This window comes from Ceratotherium simum, chromosome 28 (genome assembly GCF_057802395.1).
Source record: "Ceratotherium simum simum isolate JZ-2026a chromosome 28, ASM5780239v1, whole genome shotgun sequence".
Classification (NCBI taxonomy): domain Eukaryota; kingdom Metazoa; phylum Chordata; class Mammalia; order Perissodactyla; family Rhinocerotidae; genus Ceratotherium; species Ceratotherium simum.
The window spans coordinates 34116047-34140356 of record NC_141927.1 but is presented as its reverse complement, the minus strand read 5'-3'; the positions used below and the strand labels follow the sequence as shown (position 1 = coordinate 34140356).

General features: G+C 44.4%; 1 long non-coding RNA gene across 1 annotated transcript; it reads left to right on the top strand.

The window, feature by feature from the left end:
- The first annotated feature begins 1125 nt into the window (after positions 1-1125).
- Positions 1126-18835, top strand: LOC147913356 (uncharacterized). The gene is made up of 3 exons (XR_015548838.1): positions 1126-1285; positions 17230-17348; positions 17903-18835. It is a non-coding gene; the product is annotated as an uncharacterized LOC147913356 (long non-coding RNA).
- Positions 18836-24310: the final 5475 nt, after the last annotated feature.

The following is a 24310-nucleotide window of genomic DNA, read 5'->3' as shown; positions in this document are numbered from 1 at the left end:
TTGAGTCCCTCTAATGAGTTTTTCATTTCCAGTATTGTATTCTTCATTTCTGATTGGTTCTTTTTTATATCTTCCATTTCTTTGTTGACATTCTCACTGAGTTCATCTATTCTTCTCCCCAGATCAGTGAGCATCCTTAACACTCTTAGTTTGAACTCTCTGTCAGGTAGGTTGCTCATTTCTGTTTCACTTAGTTCCTTTTCTGGGGTTTTGTCCTGTTCCCTTACTTGGAATGTATTCTTTTGCCTCCTCATTTTGCTCCTTTTCCTGTGCTTGTGTCTACGTATTAGGTAGGTCAGCTACGTCTCCTGCTCTTGGATAGGTGACCTTATGTAAGTGATGCCTTAGGAGGCTTCCAGTGTGCTTCCCTCAGTTCTCAATGTTCCAGGGGTGGCCCCTATGTGGGCTACGTGTGTCCTTCTATTGTAGCCTGTTAGCTCTCCCTATAGGCACCCAGGGAGGCTGAGTTATGCTCCTGGCCAGCTGTTGTAATGCTCAGCTGCTTGTAGTTGTTGTGGGCCCTTCAGTCTCTTTATCAGGTGTGGGGAGCCCCAGCACAGTTGGCTGTAAGTTCTAATACCACATTTGTGTTGCAGTATTTCTTTTAACTGAGTAGGCCCCCAGTGTGGCAGGTTGTTAGGCTCAGGGCCTTACAATTGCTGTAAGCCTCTAGCCTATTAGGTCTCTTGTCAGCTCTCTGAGGATTGCAGCTGGGTGGGGCTGGCCTCAGGCACAGGAGCACCCAATTGTTTCAGGCTTTGGAAGGTGGGGCAAACCTCCTATGTGGGTCTTTGAGAAGCACAAGTCTTCTGCAGCTGACAAGCCCTGTTGCCCACAGGTCCACACACACAGTCAACACAGTCTTGCCCCGTGTGAGCACCCTGACCTCCCCAAGCGGACCCAGTCTCTCCACAGCGGGAGCCCCACACACTCTGCCACCACCCCACACTCTCCACCCGCTCCTTGTGCACACCCTGCCCCGCTCAAGTTGGCTCAGTTGCCAGGCTGCAGAGAATCCAGTCACCAATCTATGCAGGCCCACACGTTGCCTGAGGGCTTGTTGTTGGGTGGGGCCAGTCTCTAGGGTGGGCTGCCTGCCCTGGCTGAGCTGGATTAAATCGGTGCTCTAGCGGGTGGAGCAGACCCTGGGCTAGCAGGTCTCAGGGAAAACTCCAATGGCGTCTGTGTCAGCACGCTCACACCAGGCCACAACAATGGCCGCCGCCAATGTCCCAGTCCCTGGAGAGGTCTCACCCCTCACCGAGATGCACTCAGGGCCTATTAGGTGAGTCTCTTGTCACTGAAGCACTGTGCACCTTTCTTTCTGGTGATTTTAGGATGCTTTCTGGAACGGGTGAGTTTGTGCGCGGGCCCTTTAAGAGCCAGTTTTAGTTTCTTTGTGAACTGGGTTTTCTGGGGGTGCTCCCCAATGCTTTAGTAGCAGGCAAAGTCAGATATTATGCCGCTGGTGTCGATTGTGCGGGGTCCACAAAATGCCCACAGCGGGGGCGCTCCCGGCTCAGGGCCCCGCGCCTCCAGGGAGGCTGCGTACCTGTGAGCTGCTCCCGGCGGCCGTGAAGCTGGCGGCTTGTGAAGGCGGCGTTTTCCTCTCCAGAAGGGAGTCTCTGCCTCTTCTACCCCAGTCAGGATTGTCCGTTGTTGCAGGAGTTCCTCTCATCCAGTTTTCAGTTCTGTCTCAGGGGTAATTTTTCCACGAGTAGTTGTAAATTGGCTGTGTCCATGGGAGGAGGTGAGTTCAGAGTCTGCCTACGCCGCCATCTTGACTCCTCCCATCTAGTTCTTGTTTTTAAGCACACAAAATTATTACTTTTGTTTTGTGGTTTAGATTTATATATATGTTATTTTTATTGCTCACAATTCCTTCTTGCATTACAGATTTATTTCTGGGATTATTTTGCTTCTTAAAGTAAGTTTTTTAGTGATGGTATCTTGGCAATAAACTGTTTCATTTTTTTTTAGTCTGAAAGTAACTTGAAATATGAATTTTCTGGATACCACTATCCAAGGTTGACAGTTATTTTCTCCTAGCACATTGAAGTATTATTCCATTATACTCTGACTTCCATCGTCACGTGAGAAGTCTGTTGTTAGTCGATTATTATTATTATTATTATTATTTTTGTATTTTTATTTTTGGTGATCAGTCTTTTCTTTTAGATGTTTAAAAATATGTTATCATTGTCTTTGCTGTCCTGCAGTTTCACTACAAGGTGTATAGGTATGCATTTCATTTTATTTATACTGCCTTGTAAAGTTGTGCTTTCCTTATGTGTAGATTTATGTCTTTCACAAATTCTGGAACAGTCTTAGTCACTATCTCTTTGAACATTGTCTCTGTTCTATTTTCTATTTCTATAACTTCAATTGCATATGTGCTATGCCTTCTAATTCCATTCTTCATGTTTCTTGACCTCTGTTTCATTCAGATTTTTCATCTCCTATCTCTCTATGCTAGATTCTGCATAATTCATCAGCTGTCTTCAATTTCACTAATTTACTCTTCAGCACTGTCTAATATGATGTTAAACTTCTCCTTTGAGTTTTAGATTTTGATGATTGTATTTATAATTTCAATGAAAAAAATTCTCCTTGTTATTTTTTGATACTCTCTTTCACTTTTTTCATTTTCACAATTTTAATCTCTTTTCTTTAAAAATTACATAATTAGTTATATTATATTCACTCTCTGATAACCCAATATTCAAATTTGTTGAGAGGCATAACTTTGTTATTTGTGATTTCTGCTGACACTAGCTTTTGGTGGCTTGTTTCTCCTTGTGCTTGATAATTCTTTACTTGAGCTCTTATTTGCTTGAACATAATGTGTGGGGTCTGGGTTGAGGACTTTTTTCCCAGAAAGGTTTATATCTGCTTCCATTTGGAATTGGGGGCACTACCAAACTAGGATCACTTTAATTTAATTTCTCAGTTTGAAGTTTCCCTTACATGTGGGTAGTATGAGTTCAAACTCCTAACCCCCAGTAAGAACAGATCTAGGTCATGAATTCTAAGGGAAGATTATATTATATATATAAAAAATATATAAAGCCACCACAGAGACAGTTTTCCTTTGTTAGAAGGCTGTATCTTTTCTTCAGTTTGCCCTTTCACTGAAGATGGAGCTCTATGTGGAGGTCTTGGGGTTAGCTTTTCAATCTTACATGAGGCTAAGGCCTGGACTTCCATTTCCCATTCACATCAAAGCCACGTTAATCTCCAAAACTCTAGGTTTTGACATTTGCCCCCAGGGCATCATTCACCCTTCTTGTTTCAGCTAAGTCTTTGTGTGTGTGTGTGTGTGTGTGTGTGTGTATATGTATGTATGTATGTGGTGCTTGGAGACTTCTCTTATTTTCTTGAAAACAAAGAAATACATTTAAAAGTGTGTTTGTTGTAATTTGTCCAGTACCTAAGTGTTAGAGTCAGAAGATATTTTTAGAATGCTCAGTCTGCCATGTTGTCAGAAGTAAAAGTGCCATTTTAGATTCTTATGAAGGGGATTAAAGTGAAAAAAAAGTCCTCGACTAGGAGTCAGAAGACATCTTAGTTTAGTTACCCTGAATTTGGACCCTGAGACAAAGATCCTAGGAAGCCACTGAGGGAGTGGGGAAAATGTTATAGCAATGGGAGAAAAGCCAATGAGGATACATTAATCAGTGGGTTACTTCTGTGGGCAATTGGTCTCAATCCTCCTGGGATCCTCTGTGGATCCATGTAGAATGCGCCAAAGAATTGTCTTCTCAAGGGATGGGAAAGTGTAGTATTTATACACCAACTCACATCCCCCATTGGTGAGGGTTGCTCTTGAGGGTGTTAAGTGCCCAGTATTTCTGTCCTTCTTTGCTCACAAGCTAAGCAAGCTCCCACGGCACTAAAGAAAGCCCTCAGGCAGTGAGGCGGAGAGATGTGGGTTCAGGTGGGAAGCTATCAGTGTTCCTGGGAACTGTCCCCTGAGGGTGTAGGTACTCTCAGAAGTGGGCTAAGGAGATATGCAGCAGGGTATCAATAATGTCTGCTACAGAAGACTAGAATTCAAGTCTCTTTTCTGGACCTAATTATACTTCTTCTGCAGAAGACTATAAACATGATAAGAACTATGATGTTTAGGGAAGATTAATACAAGAACAATATAAAACAGCGGTTGGCAATCTGTAGCCTCTGGGCCAAATCCAACTTGCCACCTGTTTTGTAAATCAAGTTTTATTAAAATACAGCCATGTCCATTCATTTATATTTGTCTATGGCTGCTTTTACACTGCAAAGCAGAGTTGAGTAGTTGTAACAGAGACTGCATGGCCTACAAAGCCTAAAATATTTGCTATCTTGCCCTTTGTAGAAGAGGTTTGCTGATCTCTGACTTAGAAGGATTGACTGAGGAGGACTCCATTACTGGGGAGACAAATTTGAGAACTTCTGCAGATTTCCAAGCCTGAGATAAGAATGGCCATGACCAAAGTCTATAATAGTGCCTAGTCTACACCTATGCCTAGTACTCTTTGAATCTGAAGAATTATAGCAAAGGAATTTTTAAAACAACTGCAGGGTCTTGAGTCTGGGAGACCCTGAGAATGGTGGGATCATTGTCAGATAAGAGGAAGTTAGGATATTTTTGGTAGGGGCAGGGAGATGGTAAGGGGGAGAGGATGGTGATGAGTTTGGTTCAAGAAGAAATCTTGAAGGCAATTGAAACATCTAGTTTCTAAGTCACAATATAGGATTGAGGTGAAAGTTGGAACTGCAAGGCAATGACTGGGTCGTCCTGGACCTAAGCAGATGGACAGCTCATTGGAGCACTGGGAGTCAACATAAGTCAACCCGTTTCAGGGATTCTACCCTCAAGGCCTATAGCCATCCACCATCTGTTTTTAGGGAGACCCAGATGTGGGGACTCTCCAGAAATGAAACTGTCTAGTTTAGCTACTTCACAGCATAACAGGCAATCAGATCTGTGACCACGAAGTAAACTGTTTTTTCTCAAGCTTCTGTGACTTGAGAACTTGCCATACTACACAAGAACAGACAAGCAGCCATTAGGACAAAGGGAGGCGGCTCAGATGCTGCCTTTGGTGTCTGAGCCCCATCCTAACACAGCCTGCTCCTCCTGTTCTTCAGGAGATGCTATAGTGCTGGATCACCCCCAGGGCAAGGTGTTCTGCAAAAAGGCCAAGAGGAGGTAGAAAATATGGTCAGCTCTCTGAATCCTGGCCCATATTTGTCAATCACCACAGAGCAAGTGGGTCAGTTTTTTTTTTTTTTTTTGGTGAGGAAGATTGGCCCTGAGCTAACATCTGTGCCCATCTTCCTCCACTTTATATGTGGGATGCCTGCCACAGCATGGCTTGATAAGCAGTGCATAGGTCCACGCCTGAGATCCAAACCTGTGAACCCCAGGTTGCCGAAGCAGAGCGCACGAACTTAACCATTGTGCCACTATGCCAGCCCCAGGGTTAGTTTTTTGATCCAGGGCTTTTGGAAACCAGGGTATCTTGTTAGTAGACTAGTGAGGGCCATAGCTGGCAGGACGTGGAGGGGACTCTAGAGTGCCACCAAAATTTAAAAATAGTTTTAAAGTATAATTAAACAAAACAGTAGGGTTTTGTTTGTTTGATGTTTATTAGACGGGAAGATATTTTATAAAGAAAAGGTACTAGACTGTGGGAGAAGACTTGGGTTTGAGTCCCAGCTTTGTAATCCACAAACCATGTGACCTTAACAAAGTAACTTTATCTGTTTGCTCCCAGTTTCGTTTTCTGTTAGGTAGGAATGGTTGTCAGTGAGAAGTAAGATAATGCATATGAAAGAGCTTGGTAAATATTAAGTATTGCTCAAATTGTTGTTTAAGAATGAAAAAAGTATGGCAAGATGGAATGATTATTAATTGCTCTTAAAGATATTGATTATTGTGCAAAGCAATGGTCTAGTTCTTTCCATTCATTATCTCATCCGATCTGCCCAGTCACCCATCTGATGCAGATGTGTCTACGTTTTCCTTGTTTTACAGATAAGGAAACTTAAGCTTGGAGATTTTAAATTACTTTCTTATAGGGGTAAAACAATGAGCCTAAAGGGTGATATGGCCCATGAAGCCTTGCTGGCTGCACAGACAGAGCTCCAAGTTGGTGGTATCATGATATGATTGCCAAGATCTAAGACCTTGGCCTCAGAAATTTGGTTGCTAGTATAAGTAGAAGTGAACTGGACTTATGGATTTATTTCCCCTAACCTAACTCATAAGACAAAAATATAGATAGATAAAAATATAGAAGGTCAATTTATTAATTTGCAATGAGAAACATATCTAATAAGTAGACTGATTCTTATGTTAACACATCAGTGGGGCCTTTTCTTGTCGGGAAGCCAAATTATAATCAGTAGCCTGCTAGGTGGGGATGAAATCAGAGCCCAACAAATTAATAATAGTAATAATTATAGCAATGATGGCAATAAGAACAAATATTGATCACTTACTATGTGCCGAGAACAATGTCAAGTGCTCTGTATGAATTACTCATTTAATTTTTACAAAAACCCTAGGTATATACTGTTTGGTTCCCATCCTCCAGGTGAGGAAACTGAGTTATAGCAAGGTTTAGTAACTTAGCCAAGACTGCGAATGTGATGAGTGGTGGAGCTGGGATTTGGACCCAGGCACTCTGCTCCACTGAGGAATGATTGGCTTCCTAGACACAGTGCCACACGGGACGATTTCTATTCCAAACCCAGTAGGAAAGTCAGGGTGCAACATACATCTAGTAGTGGAAGGTAGTTGATGATAAGGCCCACATGGGAGGCCAAACAGAGAGAGAACAGGGAAGGTTCCTGTGATAGGGAAGGTTCCTGTGACCAAGAAAGTCTCCGTGGGGTGGGGCAGATGAGGCTTGAGACAGGCCTGGAAAGATGAGCAGGATTTGGAGGGCAAGATTCACTGGAAAAGAGCCAGTGGAGTGATCAAGAATGTGAAGAATGGAACATGCAGATCATGTCTAGGATGGAGACTTGTTTTAGGAAGCAGTGGGAGGAAATACTGAAAAGTATTCCAAGGGAGAGGCTGTGATGAACCTCAAACACTGAGTGGGGATTGTATCCTGATCTCGGTAAACATAGACAACTCCATGCCTGCCTACAATTCTGAATCAGGTGCCAGCTCTGTGCCAAGCATTATAGGAGGTGTTGGGGATAGAGAGGTTGCTGAGGTCCAGTCCCCGCCTGCAGGGCGCTGACAGCTTAGTAGGGGAGCAGACAGGACCCAACAGAAGAGTTCAGGAACATGGGGTGACGGCCATCACAGAGGTAGAATGAGCAGCCGGGAACCCAGACAGCCAGACCACTAGCTCCACTCACTCGGCAATCTTAGAACTGAGTCTTGAAGAATAAGAAGCCACAGCCTGTAGTAGAACAAGGCTGGAGAGGTGTTATTAGAGTGAGTGAGAGCAAGAGCAGAGTGCAGAGTTTAGAAAGGGGTCCGTGCCCGTGGAATGCCCGGGAATATGTAGCGTGGCCGGTTCTAGGGGCCTGGGCAGAGAGCAGGGTAACGTGTGGGTCAAGAAGTGAGGTTCTTAACCACCCACCCCAACATTTACCGGGCTCCTATAGGTGCAGAGCATGGGGTTCAATGGGGTGGGGCACACAGATAACTAAGTTATAGTCCTTGTCCTCCAGGGGCCGTCAATCTCGGAGAGACAGAAGACCTGAATGCAGGCTCCTCAGCCGAGTAGGACCACCTCATTTATTTTTATTTTTCTGATTCTGATTCTCTGAGAGCAGTGAGCAGGGTGCCTGGAACATATTAAGTGCTTATCTATTGTTCGTTGAATGAATTAATGAACACAAATAATTTTCATATAATGCAGAAATGAATAAATGCTGAATGAATGTGAACACAAAGGGAGCAGTGGCCACCTCTGATGAGGGACATCTGAGAGTTCAGATTTAGGGGCTACAGGGAGATAACCAGGTCTGTCTTGGGGTGGGCCTGGGCCTTCCTCGCTGCTGCTTGCCCTTCTCTTCTCCTCGCTTGGTCCCCTCCCCTTCCCACTGAAGTGGCCTGGGACTGAAAATCAGCCTGGGCAGCACCAGGAGAGCTTTGCAGACGAGATTAAAAGCAAATCAAAGAAGAAAAATTGTGGCTCGGTTTATGTCTTCCTAATTAAAACCCCGCCAGTCTCCCTTCTTTTTCTTTCCAGCTAATGTTACACTAACGAGCTGAGTTTAGTGGCATTTATGTAGATAAAAGTCCCAATGATTGATCTCAATGGCTTGTTAAAATTAGTTTCAGTCCACCATATTGATTTAATTCCATTGCTTGAAAGTGCTAATTAATAATGATAATAAAAGTGTCTCGGCCCATTATTATCAGTGGGCAGGCAGGGGGTGGGGTTGGGGGGAGAACTGCTGTTTTTAGTGTCACTTATTCTGTCTAAGGGTGGCTTTTGAAAGCTGGCTGAGGGGACAGGAGGCTGGCGGTGGGGGCAGAAAGGGGTGGTTCCATCCTTTCTGGTGGTCTGGTAGGTTCCTCGCGATGGTGAGAGAGGCCACTGGGAGGGGAGAGGAGGCTGGATGCGCACGTCCTGGGTGAGCAGTGCACCCTCCTAAGTCCTCTAAGCCTTCTCCTTGCAGAGGTGGGGGCGCTGCTTGCCCTAGTGGTTCTTGAAGGAGGTCAAGGGTTTAAACTTTAGACTGTTCTAGAGAGTGATGTTGGAGGGGCGGAGTCAGGGGTTGGCTTTTTAGATACCGGTGAGCAGCAGAGGGCGTGGGCCCAGGATTCTGAGCTTGAAACCTCAGCCACCCAGATGTGAAGCTTCAGGAAGCCCAGGAAGGGAGGGAGAGATTTGGGGCAAAAAGGTCAATTGATTAAGAGTCTGATGGATGGGGCTGGGGGAAGGATTTTAGAGAGCAAAGAGGGAAAGTGTCAGAGAAATTGAGTTTTTAAGGGAGAGTTAGAGGTCTCTCTTAAATTAATTCATTAATTTACTTTATAGACATCTCCTCACCTGAGATAAAGCCCTATGCCGCTGGTAAGGATTCTGCCAGCCACTCCGGGGAATAGGGTGTGGGGATGAGGGAAGGGAGGTGCCATGAGTAAAAACCGCACGTGATGGAATGAGCAGCTCCTCCAAGACAGCGTGACAAAGGCCCTGTAAGAAACACTCACCCAGTGCTGGTGGGAAGAAATGGGAGGCAAGGGAGAACGGCTCCTGTGATTTGGCCAGCTCTCCCCGCAACCCCAAAGCCTCTCGGATTCACCTGTAGACCATCTACCAGATTTCTGTCCTTCTCTGTCACACACACACACGCACACACACACACCACAGTCTGCATCATATAGAGGTCCAAATTCCATTAAGTACATATGATTTGTATTTTGGAGCACTTGGAGACCTATAACCCTTCCTTTGTTGAACTTTGTGACCATTAATGGTCCATGGATTGCACTTTGAGAATCAGGAAGGGAGTGGAAAGAGTTTCAGGTCCAGTGGATATGATGGAGAAAGCGGACTAGAGAGGGACAGATTAAGGACATGTAGCTTCTAGAGGTGAGGGATCAGGGACCCACAGAAACAGCCCACAGAGCCCACTGGGGGACCCAGTAACCAGAAGACCAAGAGGTGGCTTTAATTCTGAGGCAGGTTCTGGGTCAGCCAGTAGCTGCACCTTCTCTGGGCTGGGCTACTGGGTAGGAATAAGTCTGTTTAAGGCAGAAGTTTGTAAGGGATGCAGCTGCTGGGTCCGGCAATTCTGAGCATCATAGTCTTGAACATAATATCCAAAGATCCACCTGAGGTACGTGTATACCTGGAGATGTTCTTTATTGAAGGAGTTGATGAAGCATCCTCCCCGCCCCAAAAAAAGATTAATTGAAAACTCACACTATAGAATGCAAACTATATATGATTTACTCCACAGTTAACTCAAGCATAATTATATGCAATAATTATACTGTGTAGTTCTGATATTAATTACAATCCATCCTCATTAAGGAATTAACCAAACCATGTGTGGCTGGGGGCGGGGAGGAGGGGACAGTTTTTATTATGATTTACTCTCTGTTTTTCTCCTTCTAGGTTATGCTATTTTTTTTCTCCTCCTTTGCATTGTGCTGTCTTTGTTCCCCCCACGGTTTGGGTTGGGATATTGTGTTTCTTGTATCAAGGTCCTCATTACCAACCACAGAAAGTCATCTGTCTCTGTTCATGCAATTCCTCCAGGTTCGCTTAAGTAAAGAATCTTTACCAATGATACTCCTTGGGAAGGGTGCTTCCTCCAATATGATCAGCTACATGCCAACTGCTAGCCTTACTTTATGTGAGGTTTCTATTTGAATGATCCTAGCTTTCTGCTTCTCACTGCCTACTCCCTGCCTGCTGCTCCCATCGTCAGCTTAGTGCCCTATGCTGTGATAGGGTGAAGGGGTTTGAGCTTGACTCATTTTGGGGGAAGAGAAACTTCCAGATTGAGTCCAAGCTTAGAATAGATTGCCTTTGGTAAAAAATATGGGGATCCATATGCTTCCTTGTAACACTGTTAAGCACCCTCCCTGCTTCAACTCAGGAATATTACTATTAACTATTTCATACATGTGTGTGAGTTGGGTAACAATGCAGTTAGCTAGAATGTGGATCCTGGTAGGGATCTTAAAAGTAATTCATCTATTTCTTCGTTTTTAGGTGGAAACCATTATTTATGTTTTCTAGGGTCCAGAAATCCCAGTGGAATGTTGGAGAGCATAATGCATTCTGTCATCCCTGGTACCTTCTACTGTTCCTTTCCATTTTGCCGTATCATTGTTTCCCTTTTCCCTTCTCCTTTTCCTATTATGTCTTCCACTTTTGCCCTCTTCTTCTGCAATCACAGCTTGTTCATCCTTGCTGACGCCGACACATGAGAACTATAATGTTGTTTATATGGACTATGGGAGGGAAGGTAAGCAGTAGGGATGGGGGGCATTATCCATGAGGACACAGTGTGTGCTGTAGTGGGGAGAGTGTTTTCTTGTTGAGACTCCTGACATTAGGCATGGCAGACTCCACTTGTTCCTCATGGCATGGCTTGGGTGGCAGCTGGAGTTTTTCAAGGGGACTAAGTGATTTCCATTGTAATTCTGGAATATACATCATGGGTTGTCTAGTCAGATGGATAGAGCACACAGCAAGATGTTCCAACTCAGAGTTCAGTTTGGAAGTCTGATGGCCTCAAGCCTGGAAATTAAGAATCTCTGATCATACTCAGTTGAGGATACACTGGACAGAGTCTGGTCTTGGGAGTGGAGGGCTGGCGGGGTACCAGGGCCTTCTCATGGGGTTGAGGGACTGTTCAATCCTCAATGGGTGTGTACACATTCATGGTGGGGGGAGGGGTGAGCAAAGGGGGTTTCTGCACAGCCAGAAAGAGAAAAAGACTTAAAAATCTCATCCAATTTGGCTCATGAATGTGGAAAGTGAATCTGTCATTAGATCCACAGAGTAAATGCTGAGCGGGAAACTGGAGGAAAAGAAGGAGGCCAGGCGCTCGTTTAATATCGAAGTGGAGTGGGATGTGAGGAACTGGCAGGGAAGGGGCAGGAGGCACCATAGTCCAAGACTTTGTGGCCAGAGAAGAGAGCATGGGGGTGGGGGATGGGCTCACAGTGGGGTCAGCCTGAGCTGATGGCACAGGGCTAGGGTATCTACGGGCTAGGGTGCTTGGCAGTTGAGTCCCATGGACCTCTGTAGTGAGTTCTGAAGCTGCAGTACAGGATGAGTGTAGACAGTACTACAGCTCAGGGGCTACGTGAGCACCAGGCCACCCGCCTACTAGCCTGGATCCTGAGTGCGGTTGGACGTGGAGGAGAACCCAGACAGGTGTGGGGTGTCATGGAGGGAGGAGAGAAGAGAAAAATTCAGTGGGCCGGCAACTGTGGCTGGCATGGTGTCTGGAGCCAGCCCCTACCCGCTCAGGAGAGCCTGTGGTGCACATCTCTTCCCAACTCCGAGTTCAGTGACAGTTGGTAGGTTGTTAGCTTGAAATCAGCCACAGTGAGAGTATTTACACTGCAGAAAGTGGCAAATACTACAAATCAGGGCTTTTCCCCCCTGGAGAGCTGGTTGTTAAACATTTACCAGCACCCTACAGGGAGCAGAACCTCTTTCATGCCCCCCTAGTGTTAGCTGTAGAGAATATTGGTTTGGGCTTTACTCTGTGCAATTAGCTCAGAAACTGCAGGCTGGAGCCACGTAGGAGTCTGTGTTGGAGGAGCTGGGAGAGAGAAAAGCAAGAGAAAGAGAGCAGAGGGGCTGGCACCAGATCTGACAGCTGCAAAGGCTGTCACCAGAGGTGGTGTTAATGAAGGCTGATGCAAGGAGCCATCAGCAGCCCCACTTTGAGCCTCTTGGCCAATCCTGCTCTGGGCGTGGCGTGTGGGCACTGCCACACGCTGCTGGGTCGTGGAAATGGATACAGACCTGCTGAAAAACAAGTTGGCGCCATGTACCACGAACTGAAAACGTTAACACCCCTTGACCCAGTAATTCTCCTTCTGGGAATCTGTCTTAAGATGTTAATCCTAAACACGTTTTCATTTTTTTAAAAATCTATGATGCAAAAAGATGTTAGTTGTAGCTTTATTTATATTAGCAAAAAGTTGAAATTAATTTAAATGTCTGACTGTAGCAGAATGGTTAAGTAATCTATGGCACATCTTCTCAGTAGATTATTACATAGTGATTTAAAAGGGTATGAAGAAAGTTTATGAAAAATACGGAAATGCTTACGATAAGCAGAATACAAAATTGTAGAGTAGCAATTTTCTAAAGTGTGTTTTTTGGAATACTATTCCCATGTCAAATATGTTTGGGAAATGCTTGGTATCATATGCCCCTCTAAGGACTTCACAATGTATATTGACACTGAAGGTTCTGAGAAGTTCTGTGGTTTAACCTATTGCTTCTTGAACTTATTTCTCCCCAGAGGCCTTTATCCAACTAACATCTATTACCATCCTCAAGCATTAGTGTTCTGCAGAACAGAGTTTTGGGAAATGCTGACACATTGGATGGTTATAATTACATTAAATTGTCCATCAGAATACAGAGAAAGGTCTGGAAGAAAAAAATGACAAAATGCAAGTAGGGACCATGAGTGGCAATGACTGTGAAAATTTTTTTTTTCAATCTTGTTTTTTTGTGTGTATTTTCTAGAAATTCTCTAATATACATATATTATTTAATTAAAGAATTTTATAAAGTCCTCTATGCAAATTTGTGTCTTTCTGCAGTTCATAACATGTAAGATTCAAAATTCGTGCTTTCTGCCTAGTGGATAAAATGTCCATATAATCCTGTAGGATATCTGATAAGTGGAGTCTAATGGCTGGTATTTATTATGGCATGATGACAATTTCAGAGTGTGAATGTGGATTTGGGATCAACCTAGTTCGTAACAACTATAAAGAAATGGTCTTTAAAAAACTAGTAAACACCTATCTAGTCATTAAGGGTGTGCCAGGCATGACTCAGAGCACTTTACATGTTAGCTTATCTAATCCTCACAGCAACTCCACAAGGTAGGTACTATGATTGTCCCCATTTTACAGATAAGTAAACTGAGCTACAGAGAGGTTAAGTTACTTGCCCACAGTTTCAAGCCCTCTGTCTCCAGAGCATTCTTCATCAATACTCAGAGCTGCCTCCTGCTGAGGGACCGGTGATGACACTGTATCAACAGACAGATTTCACGGCTGCTGGTTTAACTTAGAAAAAAACCCATTCCTGCCTGTGAGAGTAGTGGGGCCCATTCCTCTTGGGTTGGCAGGTTGAAACTACATAGGCCCTGCACTTCCTCTGGCCATATCCTCAACTATGTGAAGGCAGGGAAGGTACAGACAAGAGGAGATGGGGAGGATGAGTGGCCAGTTCTGGTCCACAAGGGCCCAGGAGCTAGCCTGGCTTCTATAGCTCTTCTGATGGACTCTGGGAGGTATCCTGTATCCTCCTTCTAATATACCTTCCATGTTACCACTTTTTAGTTTTTTATTTTTCTTTACAAAGCTATTAACACATGATTGTATATCTTTCCGTGCTGATATTTTTGGACCAGATTACACTGTAAATGGTTTGTGAAGCCCATATGGAAATATCAACTAAGCTTGGAGACGTGTTTCATACAGTTGAGATGCCCAGAGGCAGAGGGATGGGCTGCATGACCACCCAAGGTCACTTCCCTTCTCTGTATTCTGGGGTGTTTTGGCTATCAGGTGTCAGAAGAGTGTGGCAGACACAAGTTGCCATCTAGAATCCAGTGTCGCCCTGGATGTGAGAGACAGAGGAAGGTAAGGTAAGGAAACAGGAGAAAAGAAACCTGTTCTACACAGCTTTTAAAGCTAAAGATTCCAAGGAGACAAATTTGGGGTTGGCGTGTCCTTGCTGCAGTTCAGTCAAAACCCATTCCTTGCTCTTTTTTCATCAGAGAACATGGAGAGGACCAGTTGGGCACCATTCTCCAAGAGAAAGAGCCTCCTATTGGTTGAAGCCTATTGTTAAATCAACTCAGTCCCAGTCATCTCCTTCCACCCAGACTTTTCTACTCTGGACTAAGTAATTCTGGGGCCTGAAGGTTTTTGATAGGTCCTGCTCTCTATCCCTTTATATCACTTGTCCAAATGGAATGCAGTGCCCAGCTAGGGCTGACTCCAGATTCTCATGGGAGGATTGCTTGCTGGACCCATGTTGTTTTGTCCATATTTTCTCATTCTACCATCATGCTTACTGTTCTCAATAGACACATACGACACTCAGGCACGATCCCACCACACAGCAAAGCATTACATGTTTTCTGCCAATTCACATTCACCTTGTTATTCACTCTGCATTTGCTACTTTCTTCTACACTTTTTCCACTTTTTTATTCTAACCCACTCATTTGACAGTATCATTTTTTCTTTTCCTTCCCATAGATTGAAGACTTTACACTGATTACTACTGAACTTGATTTGGTCTGTTTTAGACCAAGTCCCCAGTTTGTCAAATCAACGTTTGTATTAATTTAAAATTTGTTCCCTATTTCCAGCTCCTGGTCTGGTTTTCATAGAAGGTTCTTCCCTAGAGCAAAACTTCTCCGCAAGCAATACATTATCCAAATGGTTGGTGTCTAGATTGACAAGAAAAATGGGGCCAATATCATGGTGCAAGGGCTTTGACAATATCTTACAGCTCCTGTGATCCAGTGTCTTGAAGAACAGAAAGTATTTCAACTCCCCACTCCACTGCCCCAGAGAAAAGAAAGAATGTTGAGAACAAATGGCTATATTTAATGACATGGCTTCTGCGTGTGAGAACACTCTTGGGTCATCACTGATTTGGGGTCCTGGCCTGGGCACTACTTGTTATTGTCATCATGATTTTTTTAAATAATATGGTTGAGGAAAGAGTCTAAAGAATAATGCTTGTTACTTGGCCACTGGAAAAAAGATCACATTTTGGTAATTCCTTAATCTCTCAGTGACTTTCCTTGTCCAGCTATGTAATATATGTAACAGAGCTATCCTGGACAATTCCACAGGGACACTGGGAGGATAAAATGGGACAAAATACTAATACTAATAATCGTTACTAAAAGCCAATAGTCACGAGTGCTTGCTCTGTGCCAGGGACCGTGCGTTGCATTTTGAGTGCTCTGTGGTAGACCTGGAGAGATCAGTTATATTAGATAATGTGAGTTACCATGTATTCCATCTGCTGTCCCTCATCTCATTTCTCTTACCAAGTCCCTTGGATTCTCTTTTAGATGTTTTTTCCTGGTGGTTGCCCATGTCCCATCCAAGTTGAGCCGTCATCACTGCTCCCCGGCCTCAGTCTCCCCATTGTCTAACCATCCTGCAGGGGCCCCAGACTGACCATCTGAAGACCACTTCCATTAAGCCACCTCCTCTCCTCATTTAAAAAATTATTGCATGTCCCCCTCTTACGTGGTCTGGTATTCAGGACTCTCCACATTCTGACTCCAAATGACCTTTCCAGCCTGGTCTTACTGCTCCTCCCCAGGGACATTGTGCCATAGCTAGTCTGATTTTCTCACTGTCCTAGACCATGCTCTGTGTGTTCCTTCCTTCAGGCCTGTGCTCGCCCTTCTCCACTGGCTGTTGCTCCATGATGTCACCTCTACAAATCCTGCCCAGCCTTCAAAGTCCAGCCCACGCTCTTGTTCCTACACCAAGTCTTCCCTGACGCTTGTGCAATCTCTGCCTCCACTAATGCTCGCACTAGCAGCCGCTCCATTTGCCATCTTTGATATTGGTGTTTTGTATTGTTATTTAATTCCTCTCCTTTTTTAAACATTTGGGTGTCTTTATTCCTCCCTTAACTAGATTGTAAATTCCTTGATGACAGGAGTCATGGGATATATGTATATATTCTATGTATATATACAAAATTCCTCCCAGTACCTAGTCCATAGTAGACCACAGTAGTCCTTTCAATAACTCTTTGTGTAACGAAGGAATGCCAATATATAAATGTAGTGCCTAGCTCCAAAGGTATTAATTTCCTTCTCATATTTATAAAAATATGAATCCTCCTCTTAAAGTAGAGTGGGAGATAAAGAGGGAGACTGAGGCACACAGAGATGAGAGAGGAAAACGGTCTTGAACAGAGTCTTGAACAGGAACTTGAACAAAACCCAGGGCTTTGGTGCTCAATCTAGGATTTTCTGGGGCTTTGCTTATGTAATTCAGAGTCCAGGATCTCCAGATAGTTGGAAGAAAAAACCAATGGCAGGGTAGCTGGAGCACGCTGCAAAGAAATGGTGTGGTACTCATTACTGTTAGGAACAATAATAACAATTATGATAATAACAATGATGATGATGATGATGATTAGGCAGCAGCCCCGGCTGAGCCTGTCTCTGGGGTGGCAAATCCACCACCGGGTAAATAGAAATCTCTTTCTTTTTTCTGTGGGAGAGAGGTCTCTGGCTTCCCTAAGCCACAGGGGCTGGGAGGGACGGGTCAGGAAGGCTGACCGCTGGGCTTCTGGCTGGCAGAGTGGAGGGAAGTCATTTCCAGTCCCTTTGGTCTTGACTGAAAACAAAGTGAGGGTCCCTGAGTTCTCCTATAAATGGTAATGATAACACAATTATCATGCAAAACAAAAATTAAGTTTAATGGTGCAAAGCCAGGGTGTACTGGGGAGGTAATTCATATTAATTATGTTTGGATTAAAAGCTTATTTCTTTTGTTAGCATCTGCAAGTAGAAACTTAGCTGTTGGAAAAAAATCCGCATATAATTACGGCATCTTATGGAGGAGCAGTGTTGGACTTAATGGAGCATCCCTGCTCTCTTCAAGCTCCCGGAGAACGGTAATATTTCACATTTTATGAAACACAGAAGAAATAAATTACAGGTTTAATGATAAGAACTACTTGGGATCATAATGAAATCTGATTGGCCAGTTAATCCACCGAGACCCTCAGATGTGAACCATCCAAAAGGGGTAAAAATGATGAAAAATGAAATTAAATGGAAAAACCTTCACCCGCAGCCTCTTTTCTGAAGGCTGGGGAAGGGAAGAGCAGGAGAGAAGCCCTGGGGCTCAGGAGGAAAATATTCGCTTTCCCAGGGTTTGGGGAGAGCAGAACAAGTGAAGGAATTTCCCTTCTGCCCTCCCTGGGCTTCCTTTGGAAATGGAGCCGGGAGACTTCCTGCGGGAAGATGGGGAAGGGACCCACGGGGAGGAGGGAAGGCAATTTCTCCAAGTGAGAAAGCTCACGGGGCCTCAGGGGCCTTGCCTTAAGCAGGAAAGACAAAGACAGAATGTAGGCTAACTAGAGTTGGGCTGAGTTGATAACATTTTTTCACAAACAAGGAAATATTTTGCTGGGAGAGGAAGGTAAAGGTCTCCTCTGTTTCTAAGTTCCAGGGGCACTTCCGGCTTGAGGCACATTGCCACGAGGGACACACCAAGAGCCCTCCCCGCAGGACCAGCTCTGCCTCTGCCTGGTTCTCCTTGCTCTGCCGTTGCTGTTTGCAGCCTCTGCAGGCCCTCGGGGAGCAGGCCCAGCTCGCTTTGGTAGAGCAGGGGGAAGGCTTTCCATTTCACCTCGAGAGGCAGTAGGAGCACAGCAGAAAGGATTTGGGCTTTGGAATCGAATAGGCCTGGGTTCCAATTCCTGCTCCGACATTTATTTGCCTGATGACTTTGGACAGGATATTTCACATCTCAGTCTTGGGTTCTTCATCTGGGAGACTGGATTGTTGTCAAACTTCAACGAGAATAATACATGTGAGAATTAAATATGTATAGGGCTTGAGACAGGCCAGGTGCTCAGAAAATGATGACTATGACCACTACTACTGTTACTGTTGTAAATATGAGAAAAGCTTCCTGTCCTAGGTAAGGCCTGCAAATCAGCACATGCCTACCAGTCTATGGGAAAATCAAAGAAATAACTTTATAAGAACTTACACGATCGTCCCAAGCACTTGTCTAATAATATGGTGACAATGCCTTTCCTGGCCATGGCATGGTCTTCCTAGATCCCACACGTGTAGGAAGTCCACGAAAGACTCATTTTTGATATCAAGTGAAAGAACTATGTGGAAATGAGCTGAATAAGACTCCTTCCATGCTCAGCTCTCAGGTTGCATACTGTCCTTATCAACAAGCTCACCACTGATATTCGCTGTAGCTGCTTTCTCTGGGGTAAAGGTACACGTGTATGGAATAGGGGTGACAGTGCAGGGAGAGGAGAGCGGTGCTAACTCCCCCAGGTCTTTGCCATCCAGTCATAATGCCAAGACCAAACACAGTGGCAAGACGGCTGATGACAATTCTGAGGACTAGTAGAGGTGGTTTGATCAGGGCATCAGGTGTGGTGTCCTGGGTGGGAGGTGGGGTGTGGAACAGAAACCTCGCTAAGGGAAATGGGAAAGTCAATTCCCGGAGCACCACATTATTAGACAAGGCAGGTCTCAGCTCAGAGTGTGCCTGTTGCACCAGGACATAGCGCGTGCTCCACGAGTCTCTGGGAGGCTCTGAAGGGCCCTGAGGATTTCTGGGAAACTCTTGTAGGGCCCTGTGCCTCAGGCCCTCCCTGGTGCTGCTGTTGTCTTTGGAATGACCTTCGTCTCCCCTGCTTGGTGGTCTCAGCACAGCCCCTCTTAATGGTCGATGTCCAAGCTGGAGGGATCTTGGGTATCACCTGGTCCTCCCCCTCACTGTACAAACGGGGCACAGATATAACCCGTGAACTATGCCCGGTGCAGGGCCTGCCACACGTGGATACTCAATAAATGATCATTGTCCCTTCGTTATGTAACTTGCCAAAGGTCCCATGATGCCCAGGCTAGACGTATCATTAGCACCAGTTGTTTTTTTTTTTTTTAAGATTTTATTTTTTTAGAGGAGTTTTAGGTCCACAGCAAAATTGAGAGGAAGGTACAGAGTTCCCACATACTCCCTGCCCCCCACATGCATAGCCTCCCCCATTATCAACATCACCCAACACAGTGGTACATTTGTTACAGTTAATGAACCCACAGTGGCACATCATATTCACCTGAAGACAATAGTTTACATCAGGGTTCCCTCTTGGTGGTGTACATTCTATGCATTTGGACAAATGTATAATGACATGTATCAATCATTGTAGTATCATACAGCGTAGTTTCACTGCCCTAAAAATCCTCTGTGCTCCACCTATTCATCCCTCCCTTCCTCCAACCCCTTGCAACCACTGATCTTTTTACTGTCTCCATAGTGTTGCCTTTTCCAGAATGTCATATAGTTGGAACCATACAGTGTGTAGTCTTTTCAGATTGGCTTCTTTCACTTAGTAATATGCATTTAAGTTTCCTCAATGTCTTTTCATGGCTTCATAGCTCATGTCTTTTTAGCATTGAATAATATTCCATTGTCTGGATGTACCACAGTTTATTTATAATTCCCCTACTGAAGGACTTGGTTGCATCCAGGTTTTGGCAATTAGGAGTAAAGCTGCTATAAACATCTGTGTGCTGGTTTTTGTGTGGACATAAGTTTTTAATTCCTTTGGGTAAATACCAAGGAACATGTTTGCTGGATCACGTGGTAAGAGTATGTTTAGTTTTGTAAGAAACTGTCAAACTGCCCTCCAAAGTGGCTGCACCATTTTGCATCCCCACCAGCAATGAATGAGTGTTCCTGTTGCTCCACATCCTCACCAGCATTTGGTGTTTTGGATTTTGGCCATTCTAGTAGGTGTGTAGTGTATCTCACTGCTGTAGCTCCCAGTTTTTGAGCACCTATTGTGCCAAACAACATGGTGGTACTTTTATGTACACTGTCACATTTAATTCTCACCAAAACTCTTAAAGTCGGTGTCGTTTTCTTACTTTACTGGCGAGGAAAGGAAGGCTCAAAGAAGTTACCTGATCTGATCAGGTAACTCGGGGTCTCCTGACTCCCAATTTGGAATTCTCTCCACTCTGCCACACTGGCTTCAGGGTTGGGAACAACTGTTTTCTCTTATTTTTCAATAAAATAATTTACCAACTGGCAAATATCTACCTACCAAAAGGTCTTTGAGGCCTTCTGTAAAGTGACGTTTGATCTTATCGCCTATGACTTTCCTCCTGTTCATTAAACTAGAGTTACACTCACCACAGTGTCTCTCCTAGTTCTTCCACATCTCGTGTAACATACCTCGCTCTTCCACTCTGGGGTTTTTCTACTTGCATTTCCCTCTGCTGGCACACCCCTCCCCCAGGCCCTCACACGGCCGCCTCTCTCAATAAAGTAGTACCTTACACCCCTCCAGTTACTCTCTGTCTCAATGCTCTGCTTTATTTTCTTCGTGGTACTTACCACTATCTGAAATTCCCTTACTTGTTTAAGAATATAAACTCCAAGGAGTCCAGGACTATGTTTTGTTAATGGCCACGTCCACGGTGTTGAGATGAGCGCCTGGCCCAGAGACTCAATAAATCTTTGCAGAATGAATAAATGAATGAAAGAAAGAAATCCAATTCTGTCTCCCATTCAGTTGTGCTTCCCCGGTTTGCTTTTTGAATCAGTTCCTCTTCTTGCAGCTGCAAAGCTCTGTGTGTGTGGGTGCTCGTGTCTTTCATGGAGGCAAGTAACACATAGAATAGTAACCTGCATTGCCCCTCTGCCCTTCCTGCTTGCATGCCGAACAGCAGAGACCTGGGGAAACAGTCTTTGGTGGCAGTAAGAAGCAGTGATCTTCCTGCCTGTGACAAATGCACTGCTTTTTAGTTGTGGGGCAGGTGTTGGGAAACATCTGTCGGTTTCTCAAAGCTGAGCTCTGGATGAGAAGGGAAGAGGTAGGGCTGGTGGGTTGGCAAACCCCCCTCTCTCTTACTCTCTCTGCATGCCACCCAGGCCGCCCAACTTGCTGTGGTGTCATGGCAGCACACCTGAGGGCAGTGGTGCTGGGTCAGAATTTCTCCTTGCAGATTGCTCTACAGTGCCTGGAGGAGAGCAAAGGATGAGGAGAAGGGCTTCCTTGAAGAAGAGACCTTCACCTCCAAACCTACCCCAGGACTCAAATAACTGGGTCAAATGGTCGTGTTTCTCCCGGTGGAGACCTCCTGTAGCTGTTGGAGGTGGAGGGAGGGAATGCCAAGAACTGAAGTGGCTCTGAGTGCATGAGGATAATATCAGCCACATAGTCAAGGGCAGCATAGAATCGTGGGCAGGACATGGACGCTGGGAGCCTGTGGCCTGGGTGTGAATCCCAGCTCGGCCTTTTGTTAGCCACATGACCTTGGGCAAACACTTGAGCTCTCTGCACCAGCTTCCTCATCCTAAAATTGGCCAGAGAATAGAACCTACCTCAGGGCTGTCGTGGGGATTAACTAAGTTAATATTTATCAAGTGCTTAGAACAGTGACTGGCACATGGTAAGCACTACATTGTAAGTACTATTTAACTATTTGTTAAATAAATAAAAATTATCACCAATAGACCTCCCATGTGGATGATATTATGCAGCTTGTATAGCATTCTCCCATGTATGAAGCCATTTGATCCTTTCCCTGTAACGGTGGGGAGAAGTGAATTGGGTTGTACTGGGGACCTAAGTTAGATAGGTCCTTTATAGACATTGTATTGTTGGATCTCTTTTAAAATCCAATCTGAAACTTTTTGTCTTTTTATTGGTGAGTGTGTTAATTTGCTGTGGCTTCCATAACAAAATACCACAGACTGAGTGCTTAAACAACCAAAATTTATTTTCTCACCATTCTGGAGGCTGTAAATCCAAGATCAAGGTGCCAGCAGGATTGGTGTCCTCTGAGGCCTCTGTCCTTGGCTTGCAGATGGTCACCGCTTACTGTCTCTTCACATGATTGTCCCTCTGTGCACACCCCCTGGTGTCTCTTCCTCTTCTTAAAAGGACACAAGTCATATTGGATTAGGGCCCACCATATGACCTTATTTAATCTTACCCCTTTAAAGGCCCTATCTCCAAATACAGTCATATTTGGAGATAGCAGGTAGCAGGCAGTAGGGTTTCAACATATGAATTTTGAGAGCAACACACTTCAGCCTATAACAACCCCTTTTGTTTGCTTCATTCTGATTATTTGGTTTCATGCCTTCCTTCTCCTAAAGAGCTGCACAATTAGAATTACTTTTTTAAGTGAAAAGCACTAAACTAACTTTTATTAAAAATTTTTTGAGACTCTCATGACAAATTTTGAAACAACCAAAGATATTCCTGGGGTGCTGCAAAATCCTATCTGAGAATCACTGCTTTCTGGACAGGTAGGAAGGAAATAGACAATACAGATATCAGGGGAGGTATAGTTGCAACTGTTGAGTGCTTCTTATCTGCCAAGCTAAATATATTGCTCAAGAGAACAGCAAACACTCTAGTATTCTTGTTGAGCATGTTGTCTAAGGTCACACAGTTCTTAAACAACAGTGTTGGTATTTGAACCTGGAGTCTATCTGACACGTAGGTCCAGCTGCTGTCCACCACATCAGGCTGAAGCATGACTAGCTTTCATAACACACAACCATGTCTCTGTACCTGTTTGCCAGCCAATGTTCCCATGTGTGCAAAACTTACTGGGAAGCCATCCAACACAAGCCCTACTAGATGGTCCACTGTAACAAGGTGAGAATAGTACTCTCCTTTTGAGGAGCTGCTTCTATGATTTTGGTGGTGGGCTGACAATTAGACCCTGCCCTCCAGCCACAGGGGTGGGCCCATAACCTAGATCAGGCCAATGACAACATCATATCTCTGTGTCTACAGTGAGTGATCCAGGGGTGGGCAAGGGACACAAGCTGGACCAACCTGAGTCTTTCTTGAGGATTTAAAAAACTGAAGCTAGAAGAGAAAATCCTCTCTTTCCTTCTGGGAGTGGGAGGGCAGAGCTGATGAGATGTGGATTTGGGGTCCTGGAGGCCAAGCGCTCTGCCACGTGGAGAAAAGAATCTGCAGAATGAGAGAGTGAAGCCAACACGCAGAGAAGCAGAGGCATGAGATGGAGAAAGAGAATCCTGAAAGCATTACTGTCCCTGGGTTCAGCCCTTATTGATGTCACATGTTACCTTTTTTGGGTTGTAGAAATTGTCTCTTTTGCTCTGTTAGCTTGGGCTGGGTTTCTGTCCCTTATAATTGGGAACCCTGACTAAAATGCCAACCTCTGAGTAGATCCACATGAGAGGCGGCTGTAGTGTGGTGTGACGAATGTGGGATGTGCATTCAGGTGGTCGGGTATGAGTTTGGCTCTGATATTTTGTAAAGTACTTGATTTTGGAAAAAACAATTTCTTACAATGTTAGTTTTATTTAGTTGTAAAATGTGGATAATGATAATACATGTTCTGTTTACCACCTAGAGTTTTTTTGAAGATAAACTGAGGTAAAACATGTGCGAGGGAAACATTACAGAATTTTAAGCACGAAGTCACTAAATAGGGACCTTCTTCAAGACTGCAGTGCATTTCTCACATGCACTCTGGCTGCATGTGAGAAACTTCTGCCATAGAAGACCAACACTCAGTGACAAATTACCAAACATTTGAGGAAAGCCATTTTCATTTCATCAAAATGAAAGAGAGATGATGAACAAAACAAGTTCTTACATAAAAGGAAACATAAGTAATAGGGTCATCACTACAGGCCTTTAAAATAATTATACTTAATATCTTTAAGGAGATAAAAGAGGACATTATATTCATGAAACAAGAACAGGAAATTATGAAACAAGGACAAATTGTTTTTACAAAAGACCAGTTAGAGAGCTTAGAAATGAATGATATAATTGCTGAAGAGCAGAATGGATACAGCCAAATATTTATTAAGAGA